This window comes from Balaenoptera borealis (assembly GCF_965194805.1).
Source record: "Balaenoptera borealis genome assembly, chromosome: 12".
NCBI lineage: Eukaryota > Metazoa > Chordata > Mammalia > Artiodactyla > Balaenopteridae > Balaenoptera > Balaenoptera borealis.
This window is the reverse complement of record NC_138869.1, coordinates 22,513,707-22,541,532: the sequence shown is the minus strand read 5'-3', so window position 1 is coordinate 22,541,532 and position 27,826 is coordinate 22,513,707. Positions and strand designations below refer to the sequence as shown.

General features: G+C 46.0%; 1 protein-coding gene across 1 annotated transcript in view; it reads right to left on the bottom strand.

Annotated features, from left to right (window-relative positions):
- The window catches only part of PROK2 (prokineticin 2), a 411,259-nt gene extending 385,479 nt beyond the window's left edge, over positions 1-25,780 (bottom strand). The window contains exons 1-2 of the transcript XR_014232443.1: positions 25,354-25,780; positions 24,602-24,771 (exon numbers count right to left, since the gene is read on the bottom strand). The gene's annotated coding sequence lies outside the window, so the exon portion shown is untranslated. The remainder of the gene's footprint in view (positions 1-24,601; positions 24,772-25,353) is intronic.
- Positions 25,781-27,826: the final 2,046 nt, after the last annotated feature.

Sequence of the window (27,826 nt, the reverse complement as noted above, 5' to 3'; positions counted from 1 at the left end):
ATAGCATGACATACAAATTACACAGAAGACAGACATTTAGGAAAATTTGGTGGCAGAATTTGTATTATTTAAGTAGATGTGGAGAAAATTCACCCACTGAAACTAACAAATATATATTTGCAGGGCTAAAAGCAGGCTCCCAGTTGAGCGATGAGAGACTAGTCTGAGCTGGTTGCCCACTTCCTGGCTCACTGAATGGGGAGAGACTCCATGGCGGGTCTTTCTTCCTGGGGGCAGGGGGCCTAGAAGCACGGGATTCACCAGCCCTGCCTGCGTCCCACACACACCAGCATTCAGCTCCCAATGGCTGCAGCCACCTCAAATCCCTCTGAGAGGAGACCCCGTTTCAAGAAACAGTCTGGCCTGGGGCAAAAGGCACATAAAGAAACCAATCCATCAGTTCTCTTGTGCAGCCGGCCAGGCTCTGAACACATGCCTTGTTCTAAAAACCAAGTTCCGCAGCCCCTGCCCTTTGCCCTAATTATCCTAGGGCTGGATAAGCCCCTTCCTTCCCCTGGTCCAGGAACCCTCTCCTGGGAACCTGAGTAGAACCTCCACAGAGGAGCCCTTGATTCCATAAACACAGATACACAGACGCCAAATACAGGTACACACCTAATGCACACACCTGTACACACACACATCCCCAATACATACACATACTTAATACATGCACACACCTATGCATAAACACACATCCCTCATACACACTCCTAATAGACACCTAACACATACATACGCAACCCTAACACACACACACCCCCCATACATACACACATAATACCTAAAAGACCTTCCACACACAAAAAATACACACCTGTACACACACACCTGTACACACACACATATCTAACACACATACACACACACCCAATAGATACACACACCTATGCATAAACACACATCCCTAACACACACCCCTAATGCATACACACTCCTAATACATACACACCTAACACACACACTGCCCTAACACACACACACACACATATACATACATATACCTCACACACACACATTTTTAGTTACACAGAGAGGTTTGTGTCTCTGCCCCTAGAAAATCTATCAGTCAGGTCTCCTAGATTTTTGGGTCCCTTTCAGATATAAAACACTTAAATTCCTAAATATTTTTCAAGTCCAGTCCAGAACACTGAAATGCAGTCAGAAAAAATGGTCTTTTCAATGGATGCTGGTAGGTCAATTGGCTCTTTCTATGAGTGAGAACTGTGTCTTACCCATCCCTTAATTCCCAGTAAATGACAGACCTAAATATGAAAGGTAAAGCAATGAAGCTTTAGAAGACACAGTAGGAGAATTTCTTTGGAATCTTGGAGAAGGCACAGAATTCTTCAACAGGACTTAAATAGGGGCTAAGATAAAAATGGCCAGTAGCACTATGCATGAAAGTCCCATCGCGGAAACTACCCAAATGCCCATCCACAGTAGAAAAGATAATTATGGTGTATTCTCACATCGAAATGCACTACAGACATGAGAATGACCCTCTATAACTGCACACACATAGAAATAAGACAGTCCCACAAACATAAAGTTGTGTGAAAGAAACAAGACACAGAAGAAGAGATATTCTGTGATTTCATTTACATTAAGTATAAATACAAGCAAACCTAACTTCTGCCGTTGTGGTCTGGAGTGGCAGTGACTCTCGGGCACTGTCAGTCTGGGAGCAGAGGGGCTCCTCAGATGCTGGCGTGTTCTGTTTCTCCCTCACACTGCTGGGCACACGGGTGTGTTTATTTTACGCAAATTCATCAGGTTGCACACTTGAAATATGTGTGATTTTCTGTGCCTACACTAGATTTCAATAAAAACTTTCTTACATGCTATTCAAGTAAAACAACAACGGACATTGGCACAATGCTTGGGTTGGTTTTGAATAGGTGGTTTGTAAACATTTTTATTTTTGTCATTTAATAAGAAAGAAAAAGCACATACACACAGCTCGAACACAGAGATTCAAACAGCTCAAAAAGAGAATCATCAATGCAAGCCTTTCTCCCACCCCAGACCCACCGTCCTCTTCTTCAGAAGAGCCACTGAGTATATTTCATGTGTATCCTTCCAGAAATTGTATATGCATATACAGGCTCGTACACATGTAGTGTAAATCTCCACCTATACATTTTTTAACACAAATGAGAATAAACAGAGTCTCCTGCACCCTTCTTTTTCCCCTTAACAATATCTTGGAGATAGGACCATGTTAATACAATACATAAAGACCCACCTCTGTCTTTTGCATTCCCTTGTAGAGATTCTGTATTCCAGGAGATGGCAAGTTACGGGCAGCATGACAAATTCGCCCCACCACTCGTGTTTGCAAATAAAGTTTTATTGGAACCCAGCCACCGCCATTCATTTACACGTGGTCTGTGGCTGCTTTCAGGCTTCCACAGCAGAGCTGAGCAATGGGACAGAAGCTGTATGTATGAGTTTCCCATTGCTGTTGTAACACATTACCACAAACTTAGTGGCTTAAAACAACTCACATTTATTCTCTTACAGTTCTGGAAGTCAGAAATCCAAAATGGGTCTCACTAGGTGAAAAATCAAGGGGTCTGCAGGGCTGCATTCCTCTTTGGAGGCTTGAAAGGAGAAACCGTCTCCTTGCCTTTTCCAGCTTCTAGAGGCTGCTCGTGTTCCTTGCCTTGGGCCTCCTTTCCATCTCCCAAACCAGCAATGGCCGGTCATGCCTTCCTCACATTATATTAGTCTGACACTACATGCTTGAGCTGTGGGTTTGGTTAACTGTCAAAGTCAGCTCCAGCTGCTGTAACAAAAATACCATAGACTGAGGGATTTAAACAACAGAAATTCATTTTCCTCACAGGTGTGGAGGCTGGAAGTCCAAGATCAAGGTGTCAGAGGTTTGGTTTCTCCTGAGGCCTCTCCCTTTGGTTTGCAGACGGCCTCGTTATCCCTGTGTCCTCACATGGCCTTTCTTCTGGACATGTACAACCCTAAGTGACTCTCTGTGTTGGATTGGCTCATTTTAACTTAATAGCCTCTCAGAAGGCCCTATCTCCAAATACAGGCACATTCTAAGGTACCGGAGATTAGGGCTTCAACACATGAATCTGGGGGGAGACACAATTCAGCCCATAAAACTCCCCACCACCTTGCTTAGTTGTCATGATTGTACATGCTCATACAGGGCGAATTCCATGATGGGGAAGAAGGCACTTGGGCATAGAATCAGAGCAATGCAGGTGCTGGAGGTGGGGAGTTACAGGCAGGACCAAAATTCTCCCAATGGGGAATTCTGTCCACCATGATTCACCAATCATGGTGGACAGAGGGCGGACAGGAGAACATTAAGAGCATCTTCTGCACCTTCCCTGACCATCTCATCTAATCCAGCATCTCTTGTCACTTTCTGGCTCTCCACCTTGTTTTGTTGTTTTCTTATCTCTTATTACATCCTGACATATTATTCTTATTGAGATACAAACCACATACCATAAAATTCACCCATTTAAAGTGTGCAATTCAGGAGGTTTTAATATATTCACAAGGTTGTGCAACCATCACCACCATCTAATTCCAGGTCATTTTCATCACACCAGAAAGAAGCCTGTGCCCATTAGCAGTTACCGGCACACTACATTTTTATTCTCTCAATGACTATCCCCCTTGCCACTACAACATAAGCTTCTTCAAAGCAGAGACTTTGATTTGTCCACTGGTCTTTCTCCATTCCCTAAGAAAGTGCCTTATAATTGGTAGTAACTCAAGTCAATATTTAATTTGATTTAATATAGGAACCAGAAACTTACTTGAGATTTTGAGTCAAGAAAGAAGACAAGGGCTTCCCTCGTGGCGCAGTGGTTGAGAGTCTGCCTGCCAATGCAGGGGACACGGGTTCGAGCCCTGGTCTGGGAAGATCCCACATGCCGCAGAGTGACTGGGCCCGTGAGCCACAACTACTGAGCCTGCGCGTCTGGAGCTTGTGCTCCGCAACAAGAGAGGCCGTGACAGTGAGAGGCCCACGCACCGCGATGAAGAGGGGCCCCCGCTCGCCGCCACTGGAGAAAGCCCTCGCACAGAAACGAGGACCCAACGCAGCCAAAAACAAATAAATAAATAAATAAATAATTTTTTTAAAAAAAGAAAGAAGACGAGAAACCCAATATATAATGGGTTTATTACACCCAACGTGAACCTTGTGTTGACAACACAGACGGATCCTCTGCGGCTGGCCTTCAGTCTCCAGCCCAGAAAGAAATGAGTCTCCTCCTAGGGTGCTGGCTCCACAAACTGGGTTAGGAGGCTTTACGATTTATGGGCCTGCAGTTGAAAAGTTTTCTTTTGCTGTGAGTTACATTGGCTGTGACTGAATTCTTTTCTTGAGTCTTGGTGAATTTTAACACTTCTCAACTTTAGAGTGAGTTGATAAGGTGATGGCTGCTTGGCTTAGATATGAGGAAGCACAGGCTCTGCTCTCACCCTGGCCATTTAAGGGTGCTTTTGAAAACAAGCAGGGCCTTGTGGGGTCCTCACAGGTACAAAAGCCTTTCTGTGGCCCCCATTTCTTGTTTGTAGGCCTTCCTTGAGTTCCAAAGGGCAGATTCAAGCAGTTACTTATTAGGGAAGAGAGGGAAAGCAGAAACAAAGGAAAAGCAGTCAAGACACAACAGTGCAGCAATAAAACAGAGTCCTAGTTCCTCCTCAATGGGTGGACATAACAATCTGATACAGATCTCTGAGTTCTTCTACAGGAACCAAGGCCGCCACCCAGGTGGAGGATGGTAACTTCAGGCTGAGCACAAGCATGTGGACCCCAGACTGGCTGGAACTAGAAGGCTGATGACTGAGATTCTTGGAACACCACTCTGTTACCTCCCCACCAACCAATCAGAAGAAAGCCATCCTGCAGCCCTTACCCTAAAATTTGCCTTTAAAAACTCTTCCCAGAAGCCCATCAGTTAGTTCAGGTCTTCTGAGCAGGGGCTGCCCACACTCCTTGCTTGGCCTTTGCAGCAAACCTTTCTCTGCTCCAAAGTCCAAGGTTTCAGTTTGGCCGGCCTCACTGGGCACACAAATTTGGGTTCGACAACAGCATGATCTCAAAACAACTTAAGTCACCTCCCTAAGCCTCAGTGTTGCCATCTGTAAAATGGGGTGGGGGAGAGGAGATAACAGTTCCCATCTTATAGTATTGTTGTGATGGTGAAACGAACAAAAGCACATGGTTCATGCTTGACACGCAGGAAGTGCTCCTTGGCCATTAGCTGTGAGCGCTGAATGAGGCAAGGTTTGTAGCACGCAGGACGGGACACAAGATCTCCTCTCTGCAAGACATTCTGAACAGTCACTACATTCTGGGTATCTGGCCAGGAAAACAAAATGTTATGGTAATACCTCATCTGTTCGAAAGAATATTTATAAAGATTGATAAATACGTTATCCCTGTGTCCTTGGGCAAATCACTTCTCTGAACTTTAGTTTTCTTATCCGTTAAATGAAAACAATCTATACGATGAGTGACCATAAAAGCGACAACACAGGTAAAGTGCCTGGGACACTGTGGGGTTCAATAAATGATAGTTATTGATATCATCTTTATTCCAAGTTTCACGTCTCCATCTCTTAGACCTTGGGGCCCAGAACTGTTCAGGGAATCAGAACTTTTCAGATTTTAGAAAGGGGCATATACAGTGTACTCTATGATATTCCTAGTGGGTCTAGGGCAGCAGTTGATAATCAAACACACCAATACTTCTGCAGTGGGACGTGTGAAAATTTACAGAAGTGCGATCAACCGTGTGGATTAACCAACAGCATCGGTCAATAAAGGTCAGGTTTAGCCAAATGATCAGAGATCAGTGCAGGTTTCAACATGAAATGAGCAATGAAGAAACTTTCAGTTTTCAGAATTTTTCAGACTTGCAAAGAAGGGATAGTGAATTTGTACTTCAGAGACCAAAATCTTTTGTTTCTCACTCTCCTCCCACCAAAAGAGGCAATGGAAACAAACGTCTTTATTTCCCAAAGCATGACAAGCTTAACTATTTAAAAAAGAGAAGAAAAATTATGACAGTATCCCAATGAGAATGATAAATGCAAAAGAAGGAGGGAAAAAAAGGTCCAAAATTGAAACTAATTTTAGTAACAGCAATGGATTAAAAGAAAAAAATTCCTCGCTTACAAATTCAAGAACAAAAGCTGTCACAGTGACGTGTCTTCCCAAATTTGGTTGAAACATCCCTCCTGGTTTTAGAGAGGTCTTCTCTTGAGCTGTCGCCAAGAACACATTCCCATGGCCAAGTTCAAGACTTACAAGTGCGAATGCAAATGCAAACACAGAGCAGCGGTTCCAGTAACAGCCAGCGTGTGACTCTGGTGGTCCAGACACCTTCTGGGCAACAGAATTAGCTCATCCGGTAAGGTGCCCTCCCTCGTGAGGCCACGTTTAATCAGGCCCAGAAAACATTTCAATTGCCAGAAGTATATAAATGCTACCCATGTCATTGATTTGTTCTGAGTTCCTTGTCAAAATAATTAATGTGCATCCAAAGTACAAAGACAGTTTCCCTCCACTGGAGTTGAGCATCCAGAGAGGGAAGGATGCTGAGGTGGGCCAGCAGCTGCCACACAGGCCACCTCTGCAATCCCAGGCAGATAACAGGTGTCACAGAAGACGCCGTCCCTGCTTTCAACTCCATGCAGCCGAATTCTGCCGTATAAATTATTAAAGAACGTGCAGAACATTACACAGTTCATGTACTTAATGATTATAGTTCATAGTCTAGGTCAGATATAATTAGATGTTACATTAAAATAGCTTCACAGAGCCATTTATTCTGATTTAATTACTTAAAATGATAGCATAATGAGCAATGCTTTCAAGGAAAAAAGTACTCTTTTAAATGGGCTCATTCCAAGTTAATACGAAGAAAATTAATCATATAACTGAATGGAGGAAGACAAGTCCACGTCTTAAGTGACATTGTTTCCGTGTCACAAAGGTTATTTCCCTTTGATGACATGCTGCAAGTGACAGGGAAAGAGACTTTTTTTTTTCTTGTGGGAATGAAGATTCTCATTTTTACCCTTCCCTCGAAATCTTACTCTCTTCTACATGAGCCCAGCCACAGGCAACGAGGACTTTCAACGCCAGCCCTGAGACGCGAAAATCCCAACAAGAGCATTTCCGTGAATACTGGGAGTTAGGAACGGCCCACATCTGTTTTGCAGGTGGCATTAGCATCCAATCAGAAGCAGCCTGCGGCACAGCGGTTACACGCTCACACTCTGTAATCGGACCGGGACAGGGTTCAAGGCCAGCTTTACCACTTACACCTATGAGACTGTTCACAGCTTATCTGGCTTGTCTGGGCCTCTGTTTTCTCATCTTGAAACTGGGGTTAAAATAGCACCTATCTCAAAGAGTCGTTTTGAAAATCAAATGAGATTCAGCATGCAAAGCACTTAGCATGGTACCTAGCATGGAGAAGCTGATAATAACTCTTAGCTCTTGTTATTAAAAATAGAGATAACGAATATTTTGCTGACTCCTAATCCCCACCCTGCACGTACCCCTCAAAGGTTTTAGGTGCCTGCTGCATTTTTCCAGTACAAATTATAAAAGACTTGAAAGAAAAAAATGGGACCTCCCTTAACCCAATTGCTTCCTTCTGTTTTGAATCACTATAAATGATAAGAGATCTTCATATAAACTTTTGAGAGTAGTATCAGTTCACTCAAAAAAAAAAAAAATCCTACATGGTTTTAAAAACATATGGCAATGTTTATCTGCTGTTTTTCTGTCCTGAGTCTAGCTTTGTAGTGAAAATATTCAATGCTGGGCTCAGGGGAAATGGGGAGAAATTTTTTTAAATCAGAAGTCTTCCCATGAATACCTTCTTCAGACAGCTGTAAATACTACTCGGGGGGCATGCGGTATTTATTTGAATCCTGGGACACTTAGCAAAGGTGATGACAGAAAACACTGGCTTACGGATACAGAGGGCTGTGGCAGCCAAGATAATGTGTCAAACTTGGCCTTGCATGAGCAAACAGCATCCAAGAGAGAGCTGACACAATCTCCCAACACATAACATTCTGGACGAGGAGCCATGGGGTTTTGAGAGCATGGGCTGTCACGGGAATTGCTTGTGTTCAAAATGAGCTTTACTCCCTTAGAGAGGGGAACCTCGGGCCATGCTGAGTCAAACAGGAGAGTGGTATAGGGGGTATCTTACTTTGGGTTCCTCCAAAAGCTGACTCTAAAGCAAACATTTAGGCACATGGAGTTTGTTTGGGATGTGTGATGGTCAGCATGACTAGGGTACAGTCCCTGCTTATTCGATGAAACACTAATCTAGCTGTCGCTGTGAAGGTATTTTGTAGAAGTGATTAACATCTACAATCCGTTGATTTAAATAAAGGAAATTGTCCTCCATCATCTGGTGGGCTCCACCTAATCAATTGAAAGGCCTAAAGAGCAGAACTGAGATTTCTCTGAGGAAGAAAAAATACTACCAGTAACTACAGGGCCAACTTCTGCCCAAGAGTTTACAGCCTATCCCTCCTGATGACCTTCCTCATGGACTGTGAATCCACCACAGTCCCAGCCAGCAACCACAATCACATAAGCCAATCCCTGTCAATAAATCTCTTAATATATATAGGAAGAATTTTAATTTCTTTAATGAGTTTTTTCAATTTGGGGAGTTATTTCCTTAGTGGTTGCTCTTGAAGTTACTACATATTTTTTAATTTATCAAATTCAGCTTCAGCTTGATACTAACTTAATTCCAGTGAGATACAGAAAGGTTATTCATATATAGCTCCATTCTCCTTTTCCCTTTTTTGGGTTATTTTGTATATATTACATCCATATATGTTAGAATGGATAACAATGCATTGTTATAATTATTTTTATAATTTTTATAATTTTATAATTTTATACCTTTTTATGTCTTTTAAAGAAGCTAAGAGAAGAATGGAGAGTAAATAGGCATTTATACTTTTTGTTATATTAGTCTTCTTTTTTTATCATTTCTGGTTCCCTTCATTTGTTCCTGTGGACTTGGATGACCCCCGGAATCATTTCCTTAGTCCAACACAGCTTTGCTCTAACCTGCCTCTTTTGAGCTATTACTGGAAAATATATCACATTTCTACATCTCACAGGCCCAACAATATATAATACACATATTGTTTTATACAATTACTTTTTAAACTAAGAGAAAAAAGGAGAAGAAACTTGCATTTATACTGTCTCTTATAATTAGCTAACTTTACTAGTAGTTTCATTTTGTGTGTGTGTGCATTCAAATTATTATCTTGAGTTACTTGCTTTCATTTGAAGAACTTCCTTTAGTGTTTGTAAAGTGGGTCTGCTAGCAACTAATTTCTCAATTTTTGTTTGTCTGGCAATGTCTTTGTTTTGCCTTTATTTTTGAAAGACAGCTTTGCTGGATAAAGAATTCTAGGTTGACTGTTTTTCTTTGAGCACTTTGAACGTTTTCCCACTGCCTCTGGCATCCATTGCTTCTGACGAAAAGTTAGCTGTTATTCTTGTTGGGGTTCCCTAATAAGTGATGAGTCATTTTTTTCTTGCTACTTTCAAGATTTTCTCCTTATTTTTGGCTTTCAGCATTTTTACTGTGATGTGCCTGTGGATCTCTTTGAATTTATCCTACTATGATTTATCGAGTTTCTTGAATGTATAAAGTTTTCTTCACATTTGGGAAGTTTCAAACATTATTTCTTTGAAAAAAAATTTTTTTGTTCCTTTCACTTCTCTCGTTTTGGTATTCCCATTACACATATGTTTGTGCATTTAATAGTGCCTCAAATTTCTTGAGGCTCTGTTCATCTTTCTCACTCCCTTTTTTTTCCTTCTATTCTTTGCTTTGCATAATCTCTATTAATCCATCTTCAAATTCACTAATTCTTTCTTCTGTCACTTCAAATCTACAGATGAGCCTTTCTAGTAAAATTTTTATTTCAATTATTGTACTTCTCAAATCCAGAATTTCCATTTTGTCCTTCTTTATAATTTCTCTTTACTGATAGTCTATGTGATGTGACATGTCATCATACCTTTCTTTACTCCTTTAATCATGATTTCCTTTACTTCTCTGAATAGATTTTAAGAGCTACTTTAAAGTTTTGTTAAACCCTACATCCAGTCACTCACAGGCAGTGTTTTTGCTGTTTCTTCCCCTGGTATATGAGCCATACTTTCCTGTTTCTCTGCATGTCTTATATTTTTTGTTGGAAACTGGACATTTTACATTATATATTGCAGCAACTCTGGCTATTAGTCCACTCTCTTCTGGCGTTTGTTACTGTTATCTGCTCATTTACTTGTTTAGTGACTGGCTGGATTATCTTAGCTAAGTCTATTTCACCCTGTACTGTAAAATCTCTAATGTTTCTCCTCAGAGGTTACAGCTTGGCATACGCCCATGGTCACCCTGGGATGCCACTAGTTTTGGCAGACTCTCTTTAAGTGTCTCTTTCCCTGACCACACCCAGGTGTTAAGGGCCGAGTGGCACTTAACAATTAATATTGCTGACTGATTGCTCTGTTGTTTTCAACAATGCCCTGGGGCATAAATTACTTCATGGATTGATCCAATCACATTCCACTTCCTTTGAAGGAATAATTGCCAGGGTCACTGTTTGACATTTTTTTCAGACCCCATGAGGTCTCTTACCAGCTCTCTCCGTTTCTCACCAACAAACTAGCTGCCTGCAGTTTCACCTGTACCTCAATGAATCTATCAATCTATCAAATTGTCTTTCACCACAATCTCTCACTATTCTTGAGAGGGCCCTTTGACTTAAACGTTTCCACTTTGCTACAAATGAAATCAGTTCCTTTAGAAAGATATCTGGAGCTCTTTATTCTATGTCACACATTTTCCCGCCAGGAAAAATCCCTAAGCCAAGGATCTGGTGCGTGGGGCAATGACAATGCTTCTCTCTGAGCTAGAATTCAGTGGAAGGAGGGCCAGCAATCCTAAGTCACCCTATCTTGTCTCTGTCTGTATGGAACCCCAACCTCATAAGCCAGATTAAGGGCTAGGGCCCCAGGAGTCTCAGTGGTGCTATGTCCAACGTAGAGCCTCCATTCTTCGAGCAGTGTTTGGGCAAAAGAAGTGAGCTCCCACTGTTACGTGGAAAACTGGGTTTGCCTCTTGGTGAGTGTCAAGTCAAAAGACACAACCAAGCCAAAGATCAGGAAAATGAAGGATTAATTATTACTTGCAGCAAGTAAGCAGAACACTGGGGATCTTTCCCAAAGAGGTGTCTCCCCAAACAGTAAAACTGGGGGAAACTTTAAGCTAAGGGTACATGCATATTGACAAAGGGGTATGTGGAGGGGGTGTGTCCACAGAGTTCAAGCTTTAGTTGACTGAAGTCACGAGGGTCAGAAAAGGTCCACATCATCCTCCCTTAGGTTCCAGTTGATCTGGTCATTGAGCACTTGAGGCTCATCTTTACCACTGAAACAGAACAGGGGGTCTTTACAACCGATATATTATCTTTGCAACTGTTACTTCTCTTGCCTGTTGTTTCATTCTTTTGTTCCCTTAAGATCATTAATTACTGAGAACGGTTCAAGGACAAGCACTGTGGCCAGGCTTAGGTCACAGAATGGCTTAGGCCAGAAATGGCTTCTCTTCTGTCAAGAAAGTAATACCTGGTTCTCTTTCTCAGGGGACCCCCTCCTCTATCTGCTTATACCACCTCTTGGCCTCACTTGCCCAAAACTTTGCCCAGCAACAGGTAGTGAGAGGCAGGCTGCAAGATGCTGACATGAGGAAGCTCTGTGTTCTTGGGTTTATCAGTCTGGAAGCAGGTCTGAGCTGAAGAGGGAGCAGGTCATGATTCAGACACCACAGACTCTCACCGAATTCAAGTTCTTACTAAATATTAGATTTTCTTCAATAAATATTTTTTCATTTGCTCTGTGCCCTTAGGATCATTTCCAGAGATGAAAATTTTTTTTTCTTTTATAGTTTTTACAAGTTTCACTGGGGATGGGTCAGCAGAGGCTCTCACACTGTTATGCCAGAAGTCAAACCCAGCTGAGTATTTAAATATTAATTTGACTCATAATCTTCCTGGAAGAGTGACATGGGGATGTACTCTGAGACTTATTTGAAAGTACATTGCATATCCTGTTTCCACTGACTCAGCAATTTCAGGCAAATGATTTTACCTCTTTGTGTCTTTGTTTCCTCGTCTGTTGTGATGAGAAAAGTTGATCGCTACATGGCAGAGCTGCTGTGAGAAACTGAAATAACCTATCCAAAGTGTTGCACACAAAAAGGTTTTTAGGAAAGTGAACTGGTTTTTATTATCATGGGAGTGGGCTCAGAGAGGAAACGGGCCCATAGAAGAGATGGATCTAAGAGTGGCTAAGATACCACTGTGGCTTCAACACACAGATGTTCTTTGATCACAAATCAACCCTCTCTTGGGATGCTGGGATCCCCCATTCCCCTACTCCTCACTTTCTCTCTCTCTCACACACACACACAGAGTGCACAATTCATTCAAGCAGAAAGAGAAAAACAACAGCTGACCAATTTTTCTCTTTAAGAATCTAGTTCATCAATATCATACGTTCATGGGGAAACCCTCCAATACTCCAGGGAAACTTGCAAAGCAGAAAATGACAACGTTTGAGTTATATTCATAGCTTCTCAACAGAGTGGGAAATTTGGAGTGGAAAGGGCCTCCAAACCAGTGCTAACATGACTGGGACCTTTCAGCAGTGGTTCTCCAACTGTGGGGAACTTGATTGAAAATGCTGATTCCTGGTCTCCTCGTCCTCTTCCTTTGGAAATTCTGATTCTAGATCTCTGGGTGAGACTCTGGAACTGGCATTACTAACAGTCCCCAAGGGATTCTGATTCAAGTGATCTTGCTACTTTGAGAATCAACCCTCCATTGGAAGCTGCCTCAAGCATCTATAATACCTTCCAGGATTTTCCTGACTCCAAATATACAAAAGACTCATACACTGGGTCCTCCCTGAGATGCCTGTAGGAACTCTTAGGTAGCTTCAGTTCTTAATTCAAGCCCCCTCTCTCAGGAAAGTCTGACGGCAGCCCAGGATCCCTGTGCACAACCAGAATTCCTCCATATCTTCCTTCTAGCAAAAGAAGTAAGCAGACCATTCTTGAGTCTGTTTTCAAATCCACCTCCCACTGTTCCCCAGCTCTGCTTCATGTATTAAAGGAGCTGACTCTCGCAGCTGCACTTCCCAAGTTCCTTGGTCATCTGACTTCTAGCTGAGCTGTTTTACCCAGTTGGAAATACTGGCGTTATTTCCCCATCTCCAGCCTGTCCTTCCAGCAGCAACATCTCCTGCACGCTCCAGCCCCCGTTGGACAGACCCACCAGGGATGACCCTAGCCACTGGGATCCTGTAACCCCACCTCCTCCCTTTGTCTCCACAGCCTAAGGGTGGTGGAGGCTCACCCCCCTTGTCTTCTTAGCTCCTCCAATTCCCTGCATTCAATGCCCTTCATTGCAAATAGTTGAGGGGGTTTCTGTCTTTCTGCTTAGACCCTGATTAACACAGCAGGTCTGGCAAATATGGGTGAGGGTTACAGTGGGGAGGGGAAGGTATACTTTGCAAAGACCAAGGAAGAGGAGGGGACAAGCAGAGACCTTCACCCTGAAGAACCTTCACTGGTCAACCCCCTGCCTCCCACCTGCAAAGAAAAAAAAAAAAAGTGGGGAAGGGGTATGATAACAAGGGGGCTGGAACCAAAGGAAACAAGCAAGTAGGTTCAGAGCAGACCCATTCCACTGGCCCCTTTACCGCAGGCCAAGATTTCTCAATATCAGCTCTACTGGTATTTTTGGTTAGCTAATGCTTTATTACGGGGGATCTCCCGTGCATTACAGGATGCTGAACAGCAACCCTGCTCTGTATCCCCCAGAGGCCAGTAACAACGCCCCCTCCCCCGAGTTGTGACAGGCCAAAAGGTCTCCAGACATTGCCCACTGGCAAATGATCTACTCTGCCCGCAGGTCAGAGATTGACCTACACTCTATGGCAGAGTTCATGGGCCCCAAAGCCATTCTTCTGGTGCATTAGCTTGGGTGAAGCCAGAGAAGTCAGCCTAAATGAGGAATAAGTAGTTACTGCCACCAGGTCTAAAAAAAGAAGCCACAACTAGGTCAAGCGCTCAGAGCCGTCACCAGGAAATATGGCGCCCCGGCAAATCTCCCTGCCACTCACTCCTCATCCTCTGTTTCTCTTCCCCCATTAATCCAGGTGAAATGAGCTACAAGCAAAAGAGCAGCCTGGTCCCAGAGACAGAAGAGTGGGAGGGGAAGCAGGAATAGCTTTCCACTTTGCCTACATTTCACCAGGTTGCCAGGAGCATTGCCTCTTTGTTCCAGAGCCTCAAGTCTTTTGGGTACAAGGAGGCTAAGGAGTCAAACAGACCTGGATTTCAAACCCAAATCTGTACTTGACACCTGTGTAACATTAGTCAAGTTATTTAATCCCTCTGACCCTCAGTTTCCCTGTCTGTCAAATGGGAATCACAACTCCTTCCTCACCGGTGTTTTCTAGGAATTAAGGGAATGCTTGTCAAGGGCTGAAATTAGGCACTCACGAGATTAGAAGTTGGGAAACTATGGCCCACGGTCACATCTGGCTCAACTAAGGTTGCCAGATTTAGGAAATAAAATATTTTATCTGGCAAGCCTCCCTGCTGGCCACATGCTTTCGTAAAGGAAGTTTTATTGGACACAGCCTTGCCTGTCCGTTCGCTGTCCAAGGCAGGGCAGAGTAGTTGTGAGGGAACACACGGCCTGCATGGGTCGTTGCCGTTCACACCAGCGGGTGTCCCCCTGCTGTCTGTCACACGGTGCCAATGCAGAGCAGTCAACAGAGTGATTATGACCAGGACTCTGCAAGCACTTACACTGCCTGGGTTTAAATCCTGGTTCCGCCATGGAGTGCTGGGCAAGTGCCTTAGCCTCTCAGTGCCTCAGTTTTCTACCTTTTGAAAGTGTTTTGACATTGGAGCTATCACAGGAAACTAGGGTACACTCATGTTGATTCGTTGTTCTGGGCTTATTCAGAAAGCTGAGCATCCTTCTCATAGGGTCCTTGTGAAGGTTCAACACAATAATGCAAGTGAAGGGCAAGAGCACAGTGCTGGCAACATGGGAAGTACTTAAGACAGCTCCATCGTTACTACACAAGTTCGAAAGTTCGAGAGCTACTATTTTTATTACTACCATTACTTCATCTACTACTACTACCACTGCCACCACTGCTAATACTTCACTGAACTATTGGAGGATTTAATGAGATATGGGTGGGAAAGGTCTGGCCATAGTAAATGCTCAGTAAACACCACATTTGCTTCCTTGTCCTCTACCCATTTTCCTGGGTCCCTGCCCATTGGCCCAGAGCAGGGTCTTGAGCACTGGCCAGACCTGGCAGCTCTGCTCAAAGAACAGTGAAACCCAGGAGGATCTCCTGCTCCCAAGCTAGCTCTGACCCCTGGTGGCCCTTCTCTCCCCAGGGACTTCTTGTCCCTTCCTCTATACAGTAGCACGGCCTGGTGCAGTCACCGTGTCTCCTCGACTCTCCCAATGGTCTCTCAGTTCCCCAAATCACACCCTCTCACAAAGCACAGAAACCCGAGGAGGGAAAGAGCTCTTCATTGCTCCATCTTGGCCCCCTTCCTGGGATTTGGCTGACAGCCTTGGGCCTCTGAGGGCCTGACAGAGCTCCATAGAAGGTGAGTGTGCTAATGATCCCATAAACAGGGAACATTTACGGGGAGGGCTTTATTTCACTTTCCCTTAGTTCCCCTCCTTTTAGAGAGTGCCTATTGGAAACATCTCCTTCAGCTGAAGTCGTCAGGAAGCTTCGGGAAGGAGGAATTATTTGAGCCACGACTACAAGGACCAACGCTGTAAACCAGCGCTGGCCAAAAGACACGTGTGGTGAAATACACAGGCACACATTGTTTTATTGTGTTTTGCTCTATCGCGCTTGAGAGATATGGTGTTTTTTACTAATGGAAGGTTTATGACAACCCTGCATTGTCAGAGGATGATTAGCATTTTTTAGCAATGAAGTATTTTTTAATTAAGGTATATACATTGGTTTCTTAGACATAATGCTTTTGCACACTTAATAGACTACAGTATAGTGTAAACATAACTGTTAAACGCACTGGGAAACCAACATATTCATGAGACTCACTGTATTGTGACATTCACTGTATTGTGGTGGTCTGGCACCAAACCTGCAATATCTCCAAGGGACGCCTGTAATGTGAGCCACTTCTCTAACTTTTTTAAACTTAAAATTTTTTTACCAGCCACACAGAAAAGGGTAAAAAAGAACAAACTGAATTAATTTTAATCATATACCTTATTTGACCCCTACATAATTCAAAATATTATTAATTCAATAATAATAAAAATTTACTAAATAGACATTTCTCCAAAGAAGACATATGGATGGCCAAAAAGCACATGAAAAGATGCTCAACATCACCGATTATTAGACAAATGCAAATCAAAACTACAATGAGATACCACCTCACACTGGTCAGAATGGCCATCATCAAAAAATCTACAAACAGTAAATGCTGGAGAGGGTGTGGAGAAAAGGGAACCTTCCTACACTGTTGGTGGGAATGTATACTGGTATAGCTACTATGGAGAACAGTATGGAGGTTCCTTAAAAAACTAAAAATAGAGCTACCACATGATGCAGCAATCCCAGTCCTGGGCATATATCTAGAGAAAACCATAATTCAAAAAGATACATGCACCCCAGTGTTCACTGCAGCACTATGTGCAATAGCCAGGACATGGAAGCAACCTAAATGTCCATCAACGGAGGAATGGATAAAGAAGATGTGGTACATATATACAATGGAATATTACTCGGCCATAAAAAAAGAACAAAATAATGCCATTTGCAGCGACATGGATGGACCTAGAGATTGTCATACTGAGTGAAGTAAGTCAGACAGAGAAAGACAAATATCATATGATATCACTTATTTGTGGAATGGTACAAATGAACTTATTTGCAGCACAGAAATGGAGTCACAGACGTGAAGAACAAACTTGTTACCAGGGGAGAGGCAGGATGGGGAGGGATAGATTGGGACTGACATATACACACTACTATACATAAAACAAATAACTAATAAGGACCTACTGCATAGCACAAGGAACTCTACTCAATACTCTGTAATCACCTATATGGGGAATCTAAAACAGAATGGATGTATATGTGTAGCTGATTCACTTTGCTGTACAGTAGAAACTGACACAACACTGTAAATAAACTATACTCCAATAAAAAATTTTAAAATAACAATAATAATGATAAAAATGTACTAATTTGATGTTTTACCACCTTTTTTTCATACTACGTCTTTACACCTCCAGCACACCTCAGTGCTTATTGAGGCGCCCAATGGTCGCAGGTGGTTAGGGACTGAGGTGTTAGAGGGTGAAGCTGTAAGTCCTCGCCCCTCAGATTCATGGACCAGCGGCACTTGCATCACCTGGGAGCTCGTAAAACGTGCAGAATCTCCAGTCCTGCCTGGACCTCCTGAATCAGAATCTACACCTGAGCAAGATCCGCAAGTGATTTCATGTTGGAAGATGAGAAGCACAGCTCTAAGCCCTTGTCTCTCCCTCACTCCAGACTCCCAATCAGTCACCCAGTCCTTTGAGTTCAACTTTAAAATATCTCCTAGATACAATTCCACTTGCTCCATGGCTCCTACCATCTCCCTGATATAAATAGCCACTCTCTCTGGGTTCTGGGTTAAATTGTGTCCCCACAAAGATGTTGAAGGCCTAAACCCCAATATCTGTGAATGAGACCTTATTTGGAAATAGGTCTCTGTAGATGATCAAGTTAGGATGAGGTCACTAGGGTGGGTCCTAATCCAGTATGGCCCATGCCATTTATAACGTATCCTTAAATAGGGGATATTTGGACACAGAGACAGGTGCTCACAGGAAGAACACTGTGTGAAGATGAAGGCAGAGATCGGGGTGATGCAGCCAACGACCATCAAAGATCACCAGCAAACCACCAGAAGCTAGGCGAGAGGCATGGAAAAGACTCTTCCTCACAGCCCTCAGAAGGAATCAGCCCTGCAGACACCTTGATTTTGGATTTCTAGCCCCCAGAACAATAGAATAAATCTTTATCCACTCTGTGGTACAGCAGGCTTAGCAAATTAATAAACACCCAAATCTTAACAGCAGTTAGCACCTCTTCCCTCTTCCACTCGTGCCATCCCTCACCCCGAAACCCTGACCTATGAAGAACGCTCCAGTCACAACCAGAGGGACTTTCTTAAAATGAACATGGGAGCAGATCACTGCCCCAGCCTTGCCCCTTCTGTCGCTCCGCGTTCCATTTCTGAACAACACACAGTTCTTAACACCACACACACACACACACACACACACACACACACACACACACACACACACACACGGTCTTTCCACTCCTCAACAAGCTAAACTCTTTCCCTCCTCTGGGCTTCGACACATGCTGTTCCTTTCCCAGAAACAATGATCCCTCCACCCACCACCCCCCTTGGCTGTCTCTACTCAACTTTCAGGTCTCACTTCCTTTGCTGGTTTCCCAGACTGAATAAGGCCCCTGTTACTCTCTCTCCTAATGCCCTGTCTTGTCCTTTAAATAGAGTCCAGCACTGGGCCATGAGCAGACTGTACGTGTCCATATCAACCTATAGAATGTGCGTGTTTGAAAACCTCTTCTGCAGTTTGACACGGCTGTGACAGGCAAGCAAGCAACCAGTAGACTCAACTCATTAAACAGGCTCTGGATGGGCTCAAGCACTGCCCAAGTCACCTGGTACAAACTACACACCAATCATGCACACACAGGAGGACCATGTACTGGTCAGTGATGAACAACAAATGGAAAATGACAGGTCCTTTACAGATACTAGAGAGGGACCGCTTCATAGACACCACCGCTAATCATTCTACTTTAATCGACCTGTCCTTCCACAGAGTCTCAATTTCAACATGGTGACAACTATGTGCTCTGCTCACTCTGACCAAGACCTATCACTGCCCAACACAGAAAAGGAGCGTGATAAATACTGGACATATAAATGCATGGGCTGGATTATGATAGGGAGAAGTGGGGAGACCATTCTAGGGGGACAGAGGGCCTGAGGCCAACATTTGAAGGTGAGAAACCACTGGCAAACCAAAGAGTGCCTGCAGTATTTTTAAAGCTTGATGACTTCACATTAAGGAATTCCTCAAATCTTATTATGAGGCCCAACCAGACAGTTGGAGAATTCCAGAGGAACGGACAGATTCTTCTGGTCCTGGACTGCATTCTGTTTTCACAATTGTTTCTGGCAGAAGCCTAAAGAAAAATGCAAACCAGATGCACAAAGAGATATTTTCTTTGTCAGGGGAAAAAGAAAACGTTGCTTATCCTGCTCTCACACTGCTGCCCCTCAAATGCAGGCCAGATTCCCATCCTTTACCTTGAACAGCTTCAAGAGATTCCAGAACCTTCTCCAGCCTCATGTGCTTGGGGGTAAATGGGAGGCCAGTACTGTAGTGGCCCCTGTCCTCTTCCTTGAGCTCTCAACGCTGGAGGAGCAGATGCAAATGTGATTTCTGCTTTGTCCCCGTAGAAGAGCGGGCACGGGGGCTGCATAATGAACTTGGACCTTAATTGAAATAAATAAGGAGAAAGCTTGTGCAAGCAATTTGGGCAGGCTGCAGGGAATTCATCTTTCCTTTGGATTCTCCAGAAGACACCGCCTCCTGCTGGGGCCTCACTGGTTCTCCTCTGGGCCTCAGACACCCTGTCCCAACTGCTGGTGACCTCGACCCAGGAGAGTCAGCTTTTGCCAAAAACAAAGCAGCAAGCCAAATGTGCCGTCTGCAGCCCTGACAAACCCTGAAGTGTCCCCAGTCCTCAAAGGACCTCCTGGCTGATTAGACTGCCCCCACCAGAGCTGCCACGGATGCCAAAATGCATCCGCCTTACAGGCCGCTCCCAGAACATTTGACAACCTTGTCCACAAGCATGTGAGAAAGGACGCTGTGGGGAGAACGTGCACCTTCTCGTGCTTCTCAAAGAGTGGTCCCTGGACCAGCGACACCAGCATCACCTGGGACATCAGAAGGACTGCGGGTTCTCAGGCCCCACCCCAGACCTCCCATATCCCACGCTCGGCAGGTGGGCCCAGAGAGCTATCTTAACAAGCCCTCTGGGTGATTCTTACATGCACCCAAGTTTAAGGACCACTGTGCTACTGATTATCCATCCCTAGAGTCGCCTACTGAAATCCCTAAGGGGCCAAGCACGTGATCTAAATGAGGGAACAGAGTGTGCCTGCCCATCCAAGGGAAGAGCGGCCAGCCAGCTTGAACCAATGGAAGCCAGGTAGAAGGTGGGCCTGATTTTGCCAGATCTTTTCATTTTTCAAGAGTGTCTACAAATGTGGATTAAAAAAAAAAAAAAAACAAACTAATTTTTAAACATTGGCTTCATTTTTTTCTAGACACAGTGCAGGCCTAGCCATCTCCATTAATAACAACTTCATTCTTCCAGTTCCATGGACCAAAAGTTAGCCTTCATTCAACTCTCCTTCTCACTCCCCACCTCCTATCTTCCAGGACCGCCTGTTGGCTTCATCTTCAAAAGGCATCCAGCGACTGTTCCCCGCTTCCACTTGTTTATAGCGCTGGACCACTCCACCAGCATCTCTCCCAGGTGAAATGCAAAGCCTCACCCCGGTCGCCCAGCTTTCACCCTTGGCCCCTGCACTTGAGTTTCAACAAAGCAGCCAGACCCATCCTTTACAAATGAAAGGCAGATCACGTGCCACCTCTGCTCATACCTGCTAGTAGATGCTCATTCCCGTCAAGGTGAAAGCCAAGGTACTCCAGGGCTCTACAGTCACCGCCCCCAGCATCACCCACCCCTCTCCCTGGCTCACCCCATCCAGCTGCGCTAAACTCCTTGCTGTTCCTCTTTAATCTCATAACATACTATCTACGTATATAGTTACCTGACTGTCTGCCTCCATCTGCTAGAATTTAAGCTCCACAGAGGCAGGAATTTCTGTCTGATTGACTGATTGATCCCTAGCACCTTGAACAGTACCCGGCACGTGGTAGGTTTTCAGTAAATAAGTGTTGAATAAATAAATGAATGAATGCAAACTAGAGATGGCGCCCAAGCAGTTCTGCATTTATAGTTCAAGAGGAATTTCTTGAAGATTTCCTCCAAGCTCAAATTTTGCCCCTACTCATAGGAATTTCAATCCTGCTGCTGGCTGGTCAGTGGGCAACTTAAATATAGAAAGCATTTCTGGGGCCCTTGAATCAAGAGCTACCTCCCTTTCCTGCCTATATATAGCCCCTGCCTATAGATAGCCCCAGCCCTAAGCACATCTAGATGAGCACTCCTGGCTTCACAGAGCTTTTTCATTCTGGAAAGAGGCTCCCTTAAAGCCTGCACAGAAACTGCTCTCTAAGCCAATGTTTTCCAAAACATTCTTTGCAACACTGGTCCCATGAGATGCTTCAAGAAAAATAACTCTGGAAATACACACACACTCTCTCTTCTCCTTGGAGCTCACAATGCATGTTAGCATTTTAAAGGCTTCAAGAGGTCTGGTAGTGAATTCTTTATCTCTTTACTTGCTCCCGTGTTTCTCAAATTCGTTGGCCCACACAATCCCTTCCCTAGTGAAACACCTATTAACACTACAGGACACTGATGTTCTGGGCAAGCAGTTTCAATTTCTTCATCCTCTTGTGGGGCAGTGTAGGGGAGCTCTAACACAGTATATTCTATGCATTTTTCCAATAGGATACATATCATGAACTTACTGAGATACAGAGACGTCCTCATTCCCACACTTTCAAGCCGACAACATGTTTCTCTCTGTACTTCTCTCTCCAGCTGGCACCGCTTGGCCACCCCCCCTTACCTGTATCAGCTAGGGCTGTCACCATTACAAGTGACAGGGAAAAGTGACTCAGGCTTAAACAAACAAAAAGGGAAATTATTGGTTCATAGAGCTGGAAAGTTTAAAGGTAGGTTTAGCTTCAGATACAGCTGGATCAAGGATCAAACCATACTTTGGGACTCAATTTCTAGCCATCTTCCAGTTGAGCCTTCCACTCCAGACTCTCCCCTCATGGTGACAATATGGTTACCATGGTATCAACCTCAACTCCACTCAGGTTCAAATCCAGCTAGATAGAGCCAAAACCTTTTCTGATAGCTCCCTCAAAAATTTTTAGCTCTACTCTGATTCAACCTGCTTAGGACATGTGACCATCCTTGACCTGTGGCCAGAAAGATGGGATACACTCACTGGCTTAGGCTCAGGCCCTATATTCCACTCCTGGAGCTAAGCTTAGACTCTATAAACAATACAAATTGAGAATTGGTGATGAGTAGATTCTCCCTGCCTCCCCACTCCTCCCCAAATCAGGCATTATTGCTGGAAGCAGGAGGAATGGACGCTGAGAAGGTAATGCTCAAATGTGTACCACTCACCCTTCTGCACATACATCCAAACACTGCGCCTCCCCCAGGAAGTGCTTCCAGATCCCCAAGCCAGAATGAAGCATCTCTCTTAAGGAACTGACATATACAAGCAAACACCTGCAGAACACAGCAGGAAGTTTTCAAGTGCACAGGAGAAAGCAGTAGGCAGTAGGACTACAAAAGATCTAGAGTCAGGTAGACTTGAATTCATGGTCTGAATGCATGACCTTGAATGAGCTACTTAACCTCCCTGAGTTTCGGTGTCCTCATCTATAAGGATTTGAGATTTTCAGCAATTCCCACTCATGGTGGGAAATGTGGATGATAAAGAGTAACCCCCAAGCCAGCCATCATCCCGGGTCCCTGTGGCTGGATCTTGCCCATCACCCGCCTCCAGATCCTACAGTGCTCACATCAGCCTCAGATCACATGGTCATCTCTGCCCCAAACTTCTCCAGAGACAACTGCTCCCTGGCAGCTCGGGGCACACGTCCCCCTCATACCACCCTGTGCAAGGGAAGCTGTTCCTTGCGGTCTAGCCTACTGCCCCGCCCATTACAATGGAAGTCAGCTCCTGTGTTCTCAGCCCATGCTCCCCCCGCCAGGATGAGATGCAAGACCAGAAGCAGAATATTTCCAGCAGCTGCCAGGACTCACACAAACCACGCTAGTTCTGGGATAAAACAAAAGTCAATACTAGTATTCAGCTTCATGCCATACAAAAGCCCTACTGACTTGAGATTAAAATGGAAGAAAGGATGCCAGGCACCAAGGCTGCAGCTTATTTTTCCCATTAGGAGACAACCAATCATATAGAGGAGAGCAGCAAAGCTCATTCTCCTCGTGCCAGAGATAAACCACGGGGGTGTGGAGGAGAGATGGAGATGGAGAAAGGAAATGTGAGGGAAAACAAGGAGCAGTGTTGTCGGCCATGTGGCTCCTACTTCACAGGAGGGGCTCAGGGACCAGTGCTTCAGGAGACGGTGGTAACCCCCGGGTTGTAGCTTCAGAGCATTGAGGAAAGTGGACACACTCCAGAATTCTCCTCATGGAGGCTTAGAGGTACACCCATTCATTTATTTATTCCTTCCCTAGTCAAATATGTACTAAGCACATAACGTGTGAGAGCGCTGAGCACAGGCAAACCCAAACTCCCCTGGCCCCGCCCTTGCTGAACTCAATGCAGACGGAAACGCAGGTGATAAACAAGCCAACGCTTCCAATAAATACGTAGCTACAAACTGTAATCACCACTAAAAGGAAACGCACCAAATCAATAAGAAAGATTAAGAGGTGAGCTTGCTCGGGGCATGAGGGAAGGGCTCCCCAAGAAGGTGCCTTTCAACACAAGCAGGGAGAATAAAGAGGAAGCCCCTCGGATACGGAAGCAACAAAGACCCATGTTCAAGGGCGAGAAAGAAGCCAACGGGGCTGGAGCTTACTTACTTAATGTGTGATGGGGAGAAATGAGCAAAGGTGGGGTTGGAGGAGGAGGGAGGGGCCAGGTCACGTAGGGACACCTGGGTCCTGATAGAGTTACGATTTTAGCCAGAGGGCCAGGCCTCTTTTCTAAATCACCGCCCTCCACTACTGTTCTATTCATGGCAGCTGCATAATATTTGAGAAATCTAATTTGCATGTCGCATCACGTATCTGGGTACCAGACAGCACCCACAAGAGTATGGGGGCTTTACAGGAACTCCCCCAGCTCTCTCTCAGGGGGCTGTAGCCCACAAACCAGGAAACTCCGACTTGGGACATATCCCGAGACACCCAAGGGACCTCAAATAATTTCTGCCGAGGGAGGAACAAGGGCACAGAGGCAAAACCAGGTTATGAGAAGCTTCCAGGAACAGCCACTGAACAGCTCTCTGCCACCTCCAAGTCCTCAGCCAGCCCAGCTCTAAGCCTCAAATATCAGCATCACCCGGCAGCTTGTCAGAAATGCCAACTGCGTTGGTTTCCTCTTGCTGCTGTAACAAATCAGCACAAGCTAAGTAGCTCAAAACAACACAAAGCTATTACCTTCTGGAGGTCAGGAGTCTGAAGCAGGCCTCACGGGGTGAAAATCCAGCTGCTGGGGGGGTGGTATTCCTTCTGGGTCTTCTGGGGAGACGCCATCCCCTTACACTCCCCACCTTCTGGAAGCCACCCACATTCCTTGGGCAGTGGCTCCGTGCCTCTGCTTTCAAGGCCTGAAACAGCAGATTGATTCCTTCTGACGTTGCCTCACTCTCACCTCCGCTTCTGCCCCGCCCCCTTCACATTTAAAGGCCCTTGTGATTTCACTGGGCCCCCTTCCAGCGTACTCTATCACTAGGTCAGACGACGAGCAGCCTTAATCCCACCCACAACCTTAATTCTCCTCTGCCACGTCACCTGCACAGGCTCCTGGGATTCGGACGCGAACGTGTTTGAGGCACCATGACTCTGCCTACCCACCAGGCTCCGGGGGCCACTCCACACTGACCAATCAGAACCGGTATTTTAACAAGCTCCGCAGGTGGCGCAGGCGCACATTCAAGCGCGAGCAGCCCCCGCCTTGCGGCGCAGCGTGGCCGTCTGTCAGGCCAGGCTCAGGACCGCCGGGCGAGCGTGTTCAATCAGGCCGAGAGGACCCCTCCCGAAGCCTGCTTTTCTCCGCTCAGTCGCCATAGCTAAGCCCTTCGTGGGGCGTGCGGTCCACCTGTCCAGAAACCTGTACTGGGAATCAGCCTCTCGTAGATGCTTTGAAGGTTTGGAAATGTCCCCCAAGGGTGAGAAAATGGGATTCACACCTGAGGGTGAGACTTGCACGCTTCTCGGCTGAAGAACCGGTTGCTCTTCGGCTGCAGCTCCAAGCGTGGCTGGTCCTGGGAAAAGGTCAGCAAAGCGTGGTGAAAACTGTGATTCACTACAGCCAATGGGCGCCTCTGGCTCCCAGAGCTGGGGGAGGGGCCTTGGAGGTGCCACAGACGAGGTAACTGAGGCTCAGGGAGGTTGGGACTTGCTCAAGGTGACACGGGGGAGCAGTGGAGCAGCTCGGAGAACAGGGAGCGGGGCCGGCAGGGTCAGGTCACACACACCCCCCACCCCGTCTCTAATTGGCTGTTATTTGGGGGCTATGCCTCAACTGAGGGCCGCCCCCTCACAGGAAGGAAGGAGCAGGGCTTAAGATCGCCACACCGCTGGATCCATCTGTTCTGAGGGAAAGCTGAAGCTAACCGCCTGGACACGGCCAGATCTGGCCAGTTCCGTGGGCAGCCAGCCAAACCTGGAATTTTCCAGGCAGCCAGTTCAGCCATGGAAGGGAAGCCCTCCAGGCATCACTAACCCGGGCCCCAGCCCGAGGAGGAAGCCCATGCCTTCCTGGGAACGCTGACCCAGGGCATTTCCTTCCTGGAGGAGACCCATCACAGCCCCAGCACGTGTCCATAACCAGCAGCCAAGGCAGCGCGTGCTGCTGGGGCCCCAGACAGGTACCAGGAACTGGAAACTTCTTGGGAGCGTCCACCCCCAAGGCAGAGCCTTTCCTTTGCCATGTCCCAGAGCACCCCCAGCAGCTGACATCTGAAAGCTTCCCTCCACACCCCAGCAATGCTCAGCTTCCCTGTGCTGCTGAAAAACATCTGGCTGGCTTGGCACCTAAGTGGGGTAAAAATAGCATGCCATCTTGTGAGCGGGCACCACGCCATCTCAGCAGATGGGCACCAGTGCTGCAGCCAAAAGACCGCTGAGCGGTATGGAAGGCATCTGCAAAGGGCAGGATTCACAGCTGGAGGGCTGACTGCCAGGCCCCTAGGTGAGAGGGACCAGAAGGTAAAACAAGAGGGCCAGAGAGAGGGGACAGGAACCCCCAGCCCCCGCCCTTCAGAGGCGGGACATGGCAGGGGAAGAGAGAAAACGCACTTGGACGCTGGAAGGCAGCAGGGCGCGATGGTGAAGGTCTGGTGTTGCAGCCAGATGGACCCATGTTTGAATCCTTCCTCTACCTTCTCTAGCTGTGTGACCCAGAGCCAGCGTTTAACCTCTCTGAGCCTCAGTGTAAAACCCACATTGCAGGGCTCTGGCAAGGCTACTCAATCATTCTTCATTCAGTAAGCGTCCTATTAAGCGCCCACCATGTGCCAGGCACTGTGCTTGGGGTGGGGTATGGCGGTGAGCAGGGAGCGTTGAGGTCTCTTTCCAGTGTGGGTGACCAACATTTATCAAAAAGTGACACAAAGAAAAGCAAAATGTCAGCTGCGATAAGTGCCTCAAGGAGAAGGTTTGCGGTGCAATTAGAGCCTCTGATGGAGGGGTGGGGAGCACAGGAGAGTCGAGGCAGATGTCCCCAAGGAAGGGACAATGAAGATCTAAAGGATGCCTGGGGAGTTAAATAGGGGGGAAATGAGAGAAGGGACATTAAGCTTTTAGCACAGTGCCTGGGACCTATGAAATATTGGTAAGTGGAATGATTATTAATGAAGATCACTGAAAATAGAATTGTACTAATAGCAATCTCTTCCATCCAGGGTGAGAGTGCCAGGCTTCGGCCAGAGCGGTCGTGCAGGAAGAGAGAGGCTGACCTCTTGTCTCTACTCGGAGGAGAGCCAGAGGCCAGTGGACTTTAAAAATAAAAATCCATAAAAATATCTTAGGCCTCTAGCGAGGCCATTTGGAGTCTCCAAACACCGCAGAGTTCGAGCAACAAAGCTCTGGGGAGCCTCCTCTCCTGAGAGCTTTGGACCATTTGGCTGGGGTCTAAACCAGGTTCCAAGCTCAGCCTTCTCCCCTTTTGCAGCCTGAGCCAAAGCCAGGAAGCCTGCCTGTGCGAGCCTTTGGTGGCCTGGCCCGGCCAGCGCGGAGCCCCTCACTGTCCCTGAGGACGGCAGGCCCCAGCTGGAGAGCATTCACCCTCACCCTCGGGGCAGAGTCAGCTTGCAGGGTGAGCCAGATGCAAATTTCGTCATGTGAGTACATTCTGCAAAAGTACTGCCTTTTGAAGAATGTAAAGATGCTGGGAAAGCAGTGTGAGGTTCCCAGTGAAACATCTGTCGCCAAAGAGTGCGATACGCTCTGCTCAGCTAGTGAAAGGTGGCCCCTTTCTCATGGGCCGGAGCCCCTACCTGGCAACGTGCAAAGCCCACTGGGTTGGCCCCAAGCTACCCTGACATCAGGTACTTCGTGTGCACATCGGCCTCAGAGGGATGAGGCTTGGACAAGTGCCAAGGAGTTTGGTATGGGAGCCCTCTGGTGCCCCGCCCCACATCCTCCCTGAGTCCTTCCCGG